This window comes from Mustela nivalis (genome assembly GCF_964662115.1).
Source record: "Mustela nivalis genome assembly, chromosome: 14".
NCBI classification, from domain to species: Eukaryota; Metazoa; Chordata; class Mammalia; order Carnivora; family Mustelidae; genus Mustela; species Mustela nivalis.
Window position 1 is genome coordinate 17,950,296 of NC_139033.1, and position 11,130 is coordinate 17,961,425.

General features: G+C 57.7%; 1 protein-coding gene across 3 annotated transcripts in view; it reads right to left on the reverse strand.

The window, feature by feature from the left end:
- Window positions 1–7,398, reverse strand: part of RIMBP2 (RIMS binding protein 2) — a 203,029-nt gene extending 195,631 nt beyond the window's left edge. The window contains exon 1 of one of the 3 annotated variants that reach the window (XM_082698197.1): window positions 7,060–7,398. The gene's annotated coding sequence lies outside the window, so the exon portion shown is untranslated. Of the gene's footprint in view, window positions 1–1,051; window positions 1,069–5,591; window positions 5,613–7,059 lie in introns of those variants that run through there. The other 2 variants (XM_082698198.1, XM_082698199.1) reach the window with 2 other exon arrangements.
- Window positions 7,399–11,130: the final 3,732 nt, after the last annotated feature.

An 11,130-nucleotide genomic window follows, 5' to 3' on the forward strand; every position in this document is an offset into this window, starting at 1 on the left:
GCCCCTCCTGGCTTCCTGGGTCTGCTTCTGCCTTACTGCCCACTCCCCACCCAACAGCCAGAGGGACGCAGCCTCCCCCTGTAGGCCTGCCGCCCCCTGGGAACCTCCTGATGGCTCTTCTTCCTACCTAAACCTGGTCCTGCCTCGGGTCCACCTCACTGTGTGACCTCAGCCCTGTCACTGCCTTCTGGACGCATGAGCTTGTGTGCTCTTCCTCGTCTGCCCCAAGCTTCCTCCTGTGGGTACCCGTGGGCTTCCGAGCCAGGCCGACCTAGGCTGAAAACCCAGCCCATCTCACCCCAGCTGTGTGACCTGGGAGGAGCCATTTCCTCTCTCTTACACCATTGTCTCATCTGTAAAATGGGTCTGAACCAGCAGCAAAGCCCACGTCTTAGAGCCCCGGTGTTACACACACAAGAAGCAAGTTCTACAGCGATGCCCAGCCCACGGCAAACGGTACCGCCACACTCAAGGCTTGAAGATCAGTTTACAAAGGTTCCCTTCATCCAGGCTTGCCTGAGAAATGGTCCAGAATGAGAGGGGAGGGACCATGCTCTGGGCTGGGGGGTTCGGGGATTGTCCCAAGTCGGACAGGTGCCCCCAGCCCGTCTTGGAGAGTGTGGGGTATGTCTGTCCCCTCGTGCGTCACTGTGGAACACCCACTAAGTCCAGCCACCTGCCAGCCACTGGACACATTCAAGCAGGCTGGCTCTGCTTGGCTGGGGATGGGCAGGAAGAAACCCAAGAGGGCTCCCAGTTCTCAATCTGGGGGGAGGCCGGCACTCTGCACTCAATGGCTGGAGAATACAGGAGGGAGAGGAAGCGTCAGAGGGGAAATGAGGCTGGTGGTCCTCGCATCATAACCTCACCCCGCCGCCAGCCCGAGCCCCTCCCCTGTGGCTGCTCTGCACCCTGGGAACTCCTGCGGCAAAACGCAGCCTGAGACCACCCACCCCCGACGGCCAGCGCCGGGTTTGACACAGTAAACAACAGACAGGCTATGGTGGTCGTGCGTTATTTGAGACAATGGAGCAAAAATGCAACAGCCTACCTATGGTCCCGAAGGCTGAGTAAACTGGGACAGCCCCCCGAAGTGAGGGTCAGCAGTTCCCCACCAGAAACGGCAATGCTCTCACGTTCACGGTTAAACCTGTAACACAGTTCCAGCTAGTTAAGGACGGAACAAGAATCGGGAACAAACTGCTGGTATCGGAGGCGTGCCCACGGGGACAGGACGAGCACACTGTCTGGTCGTCCGTGCTCTGCTCGCCCTTCTCAGCTTGCCCGCAGTGCAGGCTCACTACCTGCCACGGCGGAGCGGCCACACCAACACGCAGGGGTGGAACAAAACAGAGCAACGGGCTCAAGCCAGGGAAGCTGCGCCGTGCTCTGGGGGCTCTCAGGCAGGGTTGGGGGCCCGGCTCCCACCCGCAGCAGGTGCCCGCTGACTTGGCAGGCATCCAGGGCAGACAGACCCTGGGCCCCAGAAAGCAGCCCAACCCCAGAGTCCGAGGGGGGATTTGGGGGGAGAGGTCAGTAACAAGCCATCGAACCTGTTGCCCTATCTTCTCTACAGTTGCCTCTAACGTGGCAACGTGATGGGGACTGTTTCTCCCCCTTAGAGGCGGGAAGTCAACAGTAACCATGCATAACAGCACGAGGCAAACCAGCTCTGCTGAACCAACGGCAGCCGCCAATTCTAAATATTGTCATCGCAGAGAACATGCTGGGTTTTGGCACCAAGAGCATCTAATCGGAGGGAATCTCCCCAAAGTTCCACCGCCAGATCTGCTAGATTAGACAACATCTACAAGATCCACTCAAAAGGCCTTAGGTCCAAAAGCAGCATCCCCAAGTTCTCCTTCTGGAGGCCCCGGGCTGGATGCAGGGGCAGGGAGGAGCAGGGCAGGGGTGAGTAGTTGGGGGGGGGGACCTTTGCAGCTCAGACCAGGGGACCCCATCCCCAATTCCCTAAAGGTGGAGCTGACGAGGTGCAGCCGCTCACTGTTTCTGGCCGCTGACACTGGGTCCACAGGGGAAGGCTGGGCAGCAGTCCCTCGTCCCCCACCTGCGCCAAGAGCATCCCATCTGCACAGTCAGTACACCATTCCACGAGAGACGAGAGCCGAAGACTTGAAGGCAACCTCCTCCTTCCAAATACTCAGGACTTTTGCCCTGGTGTCTGCACAGCTGGATCTCTCTCAGCATTCATGGCTCAGCCGCAATGTTACCTCCTCCCAGAGGCCTTCCAGGATCACCCACCTACAATCTCTCAACAGGCTCCTGTAATCCTCCGCCTGCCTCTTCTGCTTCGGGTGGGTCATGTCTTCATTCTGTTATTTATTTGCCTACTTGTGCCCCCCCACACACACACAAATGTCATCTCCCTGACAGCAAGGACCTCATCTACCTCATCCGCTGCTTTGTGCCTCGCCCGCCCTTAAAATGCTACTTAGTATTTAACAGCTACTCAAATGTTTGTTGACTGAATAAATGAATGCACTGCCTTGGTCCCTGGGTGCACAGAGATAAGTAACAGCCACCGCCTTCTGGGAACTTAATCCTAACAGAAGGACTGTCATAGTAACCGATAACCACACGTGTTTGCTGAAGGCGGGGAGGAGGCGCAGCCCAGGCCAGCAATTCCAACCAGTGTGCAGGAGCCCAGCCCAGCCTGGATGGCGTGCAGACCAGTGTGCTTCCTGCGTTTGTTCTTTCAAAACAGTGTTCACTGGGGGCACCTGGGTGGCTCAGTGGGTTAAAGCCTCTGCCTTCAGCTCAGGTCATGATCTCAGGGTCCCGGGATCGAGTCCCGCATCAGGCTCCCTGCTCGCAGGAGCCTGCTTCCCCCCTCTCTCTCCCTGCCTGCCTCTCTGTCTACTTCTGGTCTCTATCTGTCAAATAAATAAATAAAATCTTAAAACAACAACAACAACAACAACAAAAACCAGTGTTTACTGACCACCTAATATATGCAAAGTGCTCTTCAGGGTGGAAAGACAGACAACCACAGTCTCAGCAAACAAGACAGCTTCAAATGAACGTCAGGATCCCCCTGTTCTGCCTGTTTCTCTGCAGGCTACAGCACTCCCAGCTGCCTGGGCTCTGGGTAGACCGTGAGGCCCTAGGGTACCCATAAGCCCCTTGCCCGTGCAGCTAAGCAAGAAGAACAGATATCTGGTCCCTCAAAAGTCCAGAGGATCCCTGGCTTCTGCCATGTCATGGGGCTCCTGGTCCAGTGAACAACTAGGAAAGGTGGGAAGGCAGCCCTGAAATGAACGGTTACTTTGCAGCTCTCTGCTTCGAGCACGAATACTGCCAACCCAGCAAACCCAAGTAGATAGGAGTGGCCTATTCAAAGATAAATATGGATGTTTGTAAAGGAAAGGTGCCCCCCATAGGGAGTTAGGAAGCGCAGGTATAAAGTTGCAGAGAAATGACTTCTTTAGTCTTCTCAGGGGTTCTGGGCGCCTGGAAACGTGGTCTCCAAAGGTGAGGGTTAATTTGAGTCTTGTCACCGTGAGGCTGGCCAGACGGCCCCAGACCGTGAGGCACAGACCTTGTAACACCTGAGAAGAGCCCGTCACCTGGAGACTCACCCGTCCCCACCCTGCCTCCCACACGGTCGGGAGTCCGGAGTGGGCACGTCTCCTACACCCTGTTCACAACCATCTTCACGGACAAGGGGGAGGATGGGTGCCCGCGGCTGAGCACACTGCCAGACGACGCCGGGCGTGGGCGACAATGCGGGGAAGGAGGGCCCCTCGCACCACTGGTGTGACGGGAAGGACGTGCCCCTGACCCCGCCGTCCGCTGCTGAGCCGCGCCCCAGGACGGTTCCCACACAGGACCATGGGGATACAGGGACAAGGACATGGGTGGCTGCACGGGTTGTGAACCACAGCTTCACAGCCAACCTGGTGCCCTCGCCGGGGCACGGGGGGCACATGGCGGCCCACAGACACGATGGGATACGTGCAGCCCCTACAGTCCCCAACTGGAAACACGCCCAGCAATGTGGATGGAGGCAGTGGGGAGTGGGGCAAGGGCTCGGCTCCTGGGATTCCCGAGTACAGCAGAGCAATGTGGTTCCCCTACACGCAAATCCCAGGTTCGGTATCAAGCATGACAAAGGGTCTGTCTGTGACAGAGGAGGAACAGGGCTGGGACGGAGAGAGATGAGGAGAGAGAAAGAGTCAAGCATGGAGAGAGAGAGAGAGAGAGAGGAGGGTGGGCAGGCCAGGCCAGAGGGAGGGACAGAAGGACCCAGGAAGGGAAGAGTGAGGAGGCGGCACTGACAGCGTGTTGGAGACCAGGGAGCGTGGCCGAGCCAACCATCTGGACCCCAGCGGCCACCAACCCCTACAAGCCCGGCGGCTGCCTCCCCAGCACCTGGGGCAGGTGCCCAAACAAGACCAGACAGCTTTCCAAATGGGCATAAGCACAGAGGGAATCAGGGAAACACAGGTCACGGGGTAGGCCTATCTGTTTCAAAAGAAAGCAGAGAAACAAAGAATTTTCTAGAAGCTGGTGTGAAACACTGGCTTCAGCCATCACAGACCAGGACAGACAGGGCAGCCCTTCCCAGGCCCCCAGAGCCAAGCAGTTCCCGCCTTCCAGCAGACCGCCCCAGGAAAGGTCCGGGAACCTTGGTGGTCAAATCCTTCTCACCGTGGCTGCACAAAAAAGCCTCCACAGCCCAAGCCAAGTTTCAACACTTAGGAGTCTCGACCCATGTAGGAGGCAGGTGCTCTGTTAGGGTCACGCCTAATAACCCTCAACCCAAGCCTAAGAAAACAGAGGTCGCCTCCCAGAGAGGCTTGGTGTGCCCACGGCCAGGCTCGAGCCCACTGCCGGGTACCTGGACCGCAGCCTTGGTGTCTGGACAAGCGAGAAATACAAACTGGGCGCCCCCCAGGCTTGCTCAGCAAGAGCCCCGTGTCTTCACCCAGCGAATCATCCTCACGATGTCTGAGAACCATGGCTCTCATTCAATCTCAACCCTCATTCCAAAAATGCCGAGGAGGGGCTCTGACATGAAAGCCAAAGGGGCTTGGGGAGCGGCCTCCGGCTCTGTGCTCCCTGCCCGGTAAGCACGCCGTCCCCTCCCACACGCCAGCCACGCGCAGAGCAAGATGAAAGGACCTGGAAGTCACGGTGCAGCAGGTCAGCTGAGCGGCTCCCTGCCCTTCCTGCCCATCGCTGGGACTTCACAGCACAGCCTACCCTCGGCCTTACCTGGGGAAGTTTTGCAAACTGTCCACGCATGTGCACACGCATCATTAGGATGTGACTAGGTCCCGGTATCCACAGACATGCTCTGCGGGACACCGGACACAGGCTCCTGGCGTGGGGGAAGCAGCAGCCCCCGCAGTCCGAAAACCTGCTCATGGCACAGGGCCGAGCCGACCTTCCCTGGTGACAAGCAGCAGCTGCCAGCACCCCCTTGCAGTCGTCTGGCAAGCCCTGCTCCGTGCGGGGTACAGCACCCAGACCTGGGGAGCAGCCCCATCACCACACCCCCCGGCCTCCCACGCCGCTGCCCATGCTGGATCTCACGCAGCTGTCCTGCCCGGAGGCCCCGGACTCACCAGTGTCCACATGACATTCTGAGCTACGAAGCTGGGCCGGGCAGAAGCCAGTGCCGGGCGGGTCCGGCAGGGGCTGGGAGAAAGCGGTGGGACCCGGCCGCTGGGGGTGGGGAGGGGTTATTTTCCGAGGCCCCCTGGACTGCTCCCCTTGCCGGTGGGGTGGGTTTGCTGTGCTTCCCTGCCCAGGCGCCCAGTCCTCTCCCAGCTCAGAGACTGCCTGCAAGGAGAGGGCTCCACGCCGCCAGCCTCCTCTCCCTGGCTTCTCTTCCGTTCTCAGAGCCAGGCCCTTCTCACTGGGTCTCTCCCGTCCCGGCCATCTACCACCCCCTTCATGAGGCGGGGTCTCTCCCAGGGAGGGACAGATGCAGAAGAGTAAGAGGTCTCCCCAAGGCCCTCCCTCCTCCCTCACCCCACTGCCCTGAGAACCTGCAGGAATGAATCCCAGTCCAAGGGTCTGGGAAGGCCGTCCCCAGTCCCTGCAAGGACCCCCAGCAGCCCCCCCTCCCCATGGCCCCATAATGGGGTGGTGAAACCCACACAGTGGCGACAGCCAGCACGGGCTCCCTGGGGACAGAAGCAAAGCTGCTTCTACAGAGGCCTGAGCTGCAGGAGAACAAGCTTCACCCCTGCTCCCAACCCCCCAACCCAACTTCCCTGCTGGCAGTTCTTCCTGCCATGTAAACACTGCATTTCCAGGTGAAAAGAGGGGCGTTCTGGGGAGAGCCTACCCCAGCCAGCAGCGTGTGCGAGCACACACACACACACACACACACACACACACACGCACGCTCCGCCAGGAACATCTGTTTTGACAAACAAATTATTCAAGTCAGTCTGTGGGACATGAATTGACAAATCCTTTACGTGCAGGTTCCTCCCTCGATGCATTTCTAATCAGAGCTGAGCTGTGAATGACACAACCAACTCTCCCGTCTCGTGGCCCACACCCCCTTCCCCACTCCAGCCCCAGCCCCCAAGAAGCCGGCTTCCAGAGCCCCCAGAGCCTTCCTCCGAAACCGCCCTCGTGCACCCCCTCCAGCCGGGCTGGAAAGGCACTGCCCAGGGTGATGTCAAACTTCCCCCAGAGGGGCTTTCCGATGACCACGACACTGGGGGGCGGATGCCGGAGGGGTGAGGGACCCGCAACGCTGAGCAAGACCATGGCCAGCCTTGCCCTTTGGAAACAGATCCGTGGCGATTAAGCTGCAAAATCAGCCCCGGGGAAGGCGGAATCGTCTGGAAACATCGCTCCTTTCCCCGGGGCTCCCCTGCGCCAGGCGTCTCGCCGGCAGCCCGGCTACCTGGACCCCATTCTGAAGGGCATCCTCCCACGGCTGGAAAATAAACTTTGTCAGGGCAAAGAGTTTCCGGCTACGGCCCGGCCATCGCCGCGCCACAGCTCGGGGTGCGGGAAGGGGAAGGGAAGCAGGAAGCTATTTTTAGGAGAAAAAAATAAATCTCAGCCTACCTTAGGAACGAGCTGTGCCAAGACTCAGGGAGGTTCACGGCGCAGACAACTGCAGTCTACTGTGTCAGATTACAAACAGGGGGTGAGCGGGAGGGAGGCTCCGAGAGGGGAGGCGAGGCGGAGGGAGGGAGAGCGCGAGGGGGAGGGGGAGGCAGGGAGGGGGAGGCCACGGGGTGTCAGCCCCGCTTGGATGCAGCTAGAAATGATTCCCGAGTTTTCTGCCAGCAGGCCAGCAGGCAGGCTGAGAGGGGACGGGAGAGAGAACCAGCCGCCATGCAGCAGAGCCCAGAGCCTAGGAAACGTCCGTGTTTCCGCACGCACACACACGCGCGCACACGCACACACACCCCCCAAGATGGCTCTCCTTCCCCGCCAGGCTCTGTCTCCGGGAGCTGCGGTCAAGAACCGGGACAGAGGAGCCAGGCAGGGCTGGGGGCCGGTGGTGTTCCCCCAGGGAATCCAGAGCACGACATCCCCTGCTGACCACGGGGTGCGGGGGGGGGGGGGGGCTCCTCAACCGGGCTGGGCCCGCGGCCTCTGGAGCAAGGAAGCAGCCGCCCTCCGTGTGGCCCCACGAAGCCGAGACACCCCCAAAGCCACCGGGAATTCAGGGACTGCATGCGACCACACCACTGCGAGCTGTGGGGTGTTTACCCGCTGGCCCAGCTCCTGGCCCCTGAGACTCCAGCACAAAGAGGACAGAACACCACCCCACAGGAACTTGGGGTTCCTGCACAGACGAACCCGCTCCCTAGCAACGCAGCGTGCAGGAGGGAGTAAGAAGCATGGAGCGTGTCGGACTTCACGCACGCACACACACACACACACACACTCACTCTCTTGCCAGGAGAAAAAGTCCCCTGTTTGCTATCTAGAGACGCTAAATCATCTCCCACAGTAATAGGAAAGTCCTGGTGTTGGGCCCCCCAGACCCTAACTGTGGCTGGGAGGGATGTCACCACGCCTGCCTGTCCGGGGACACTCAGTGACCCGTGGGTCCCCCATACAAACAGGCAGACTCCCCTGGAGGGGCTTCCTGCTGCCCCTCACACCCACAGACTCATTTCACAGGTCCCAAAATAACAGAACCTGAAACCCAACAGGTCCCTCCCTCAACGTGGTTTTGTTTGTTTCAAATGAACCACGATGATCTAAAAGCCACGTGGCCACAGGGAATCTCCTTCCCGGACAACTTGTCCAGCCCCACGGTCGAGGGGCTGAGCAGAGGTTTTTCATGTCGGGGGTCCTCTGTGCTTCCCAAATAGGGACAGCACCTAGATTCGCCTGTGGGGCAGTGGGAGAGCATTCACGAGCCCCGGGTTTCTCCCCCGAGCAAGGAGCTCTGTGCTGAGGTCAGTAGGAGGCCCTTCTGTCTCCCTCCCCACCCCCAGCAAGCCCTCAGGCCCCCATCACTGCGAGGGGGAGAGGGAGAGGCCGCATCAGACCGCAGAAGAGCGGCGCTCAGACGACCCCACGCACCTGTGCTCACAGCATACATCACGATGGCCAGAAGGTGGACACCACCCAATGGCCATGGATGGACGGAAAGAGCAACCAAACCTTGTCTGCACGGGGGAATACTACTCAGCCATCAAAAGGAGTGAAGCCCGGACACCTGCTACCATGTGGACGAGCCTTGAAAACGTGATGCCACAGGAAAGAAGCCCGACACAAGAGACCACGCGGCACATGGTTCCATCTGCAGGACAGGTCCAGAACAGGAGGACCCGTGGTGACAGACAGCAGGTGCTGGTGGGGCTGGCAGGGCGGGGGAGGAGGCGGGAGTGAGGGGGACAGCTGACGGGCACATGGTGTCCTCTGGGGGACAATACCATGTGGGAGCCAGACGGAAGTAGTGTTCACACAACGCTCCAAGCACGCTAAATGCCATGGAATTACTCACTTTAAAATGGTCGTTTATTTGTTAACGCAAACCTCATCTCAATCCAAGCAGAAGACAAAGAAGGGGACTACGGGAGCAGCCCCTGAACTGGGGCTCGGGCAGGGGTGGGGGCAGCAAACAGATGAGAAGCGCAGCCACTTCTCGGGGCTGCTTGAGCGAAGCAGATGAAGTTGTTGACAGGAGAAAATAAAGCCATCCCCCTCCAAAAGGGCTCTTCTGTGAAACGACACGATAACAGAGAAATGGCTTTCTACCGTGATTTCTCAGCGGGGGCGTAATGTTGAAAGCAACCCCCTGGATCGTGAGGGCTTCCATTTCAACACTCCGAATCCTCCCCATGCGGGGCTCTGTTACCACCACGGAGCTGTTCTCCGAGGTCGTCACGTCTGTGGGTCCGGCTCTGGCAGGGGTCTCCGTGAGAGCCCCTTTAGCTGGCTGGGTGAGCTGAGGCGGGGGGAGGAAACCACCTCTGCCCAGAGTCACACTGTTAAATCCGAAACGGAAGGCCGGGGTTCCATCTCTGGGTGCTACGGCCCGATTTCACGGGGATCAGGTGAATGTCGTGTATGAGAGGCTGGGAAACGTGACACACCCACCAGGGAGCTCTTCAGGGATGGTCTTAGGGAGCCAGTGATGCAGAGGGAGCTTCCCCCCAGTGAAGAACGAGGAGCTGCCCAGTCTGCGAGGCAGGCCCCTGGCACTGGGCCCCGCTCCCTGGACATCACCCAAGCCAGCCCCTCCCATGAGGGTCGCAGGCAGGTGGCCCCCCAGCCCCAGGCTGGAGCGAAGCCTGGCTCTTAACAGGCCTCTGAGGCTATGGGAAGCTGCTATAAATAATACACGCGTGCTGATCTGATCATGACTGCAACGAGTGTCGCCAGATGTCAGAGACACCCCAGATGCAAAGCAGCATCACTGAGGCCTCTCCAGCTGTGCGCACGGAGAAAACACAACCGGGCAGTTTCCACTTGGGACGGCTGTCAGAGCAAATGTCAGCCATTCGGTGTCTGCCTGGTTCTGAGGGCTCAGCACTGAAGCTACAGGGCCCCCGCCATCCTCCGGCTGATACGAGGTCTGTGTGGACACTGAGCACTGGCGCTCCGAGCTCCCATCAACACAGCGTGCTCTCCGTGAGGTCAGCTCCAAGGCCAAGACTGAGTATGTCCACCGAGGTCTTGGCGAGCTGTATTTGGAAGGCTGGTGTGCACCGTGAGCTCAGTGCTGGGCTAGGAACGTGCTCTGGGACAGTCCCGTGCATCGCCCTGTCTACAAGGAGAAGGGGCGTCAGAAGGCTAGAAGCAGGCAGTACTTGGAGACAATATCGTGGTCCACAGGGAAAGCCATGTGACCCAGGAAACAGCTACAAATGGATAGGAGAGCACAGCATGGTGTAGAATGGAATAGACTAGAACCGAATTCCTTTATATTCTTTTTTTAAAGATTTTATTTATTTGGGGGCACCTGGGTGGCTCAGTCGGTTAAGCATCTACCTTCTGCTTGGGTCATGATCTCAAGGTCCAGGAATCGAGTCCCATGTCAGTCTCTCTGCTCAGCGGGGAGCCTGCTTCTCCCTCTCTATTTGCCTGCCTCTCTGTCTACTTGTGCTATCTCTCTGTCAAATAAATAAATAAAATCTTTGGGAAAAAAAAGTGCATACAAAAAAAAATCCCTCCAAGTGATTTGAACCAGAAATATATAATATATATTTGAATAAACAGAGAAAGGAAAGAAACTTATGTAAGGAGAAAAGCACACATTAGACCTGGAGGGGATACTTACATTTCATAAATTCTCCCTAAATCAGTCCTAAAGTTTAATGTGATTACAATAAAGGGCAGGATTTTTTTGGACCTTTGGGAGCTGATTCTAAACCATATTTATATGAAAATACAAGCATGGAAGTATAGCCTGGATATTTTTTAAGATAAAAAAGAGTAACGAAGGATTACTAACTGTTTCAGACCTTAAAATATATTATCGGTGTATAAATAAATGTGTTTGGTCTTGCTGCATGAACAAATACATCGGAACAAAATTGGATAAATGTATCCACTTACATAGGAGAGCTTAGCATATGATGAAGTAGCACTTCTAATGAGTAAGAAAAGATTTATCCCATAAATGATACTCAGAAAACTGGATAATTTTTCAAAATACTCTTCCAGGGG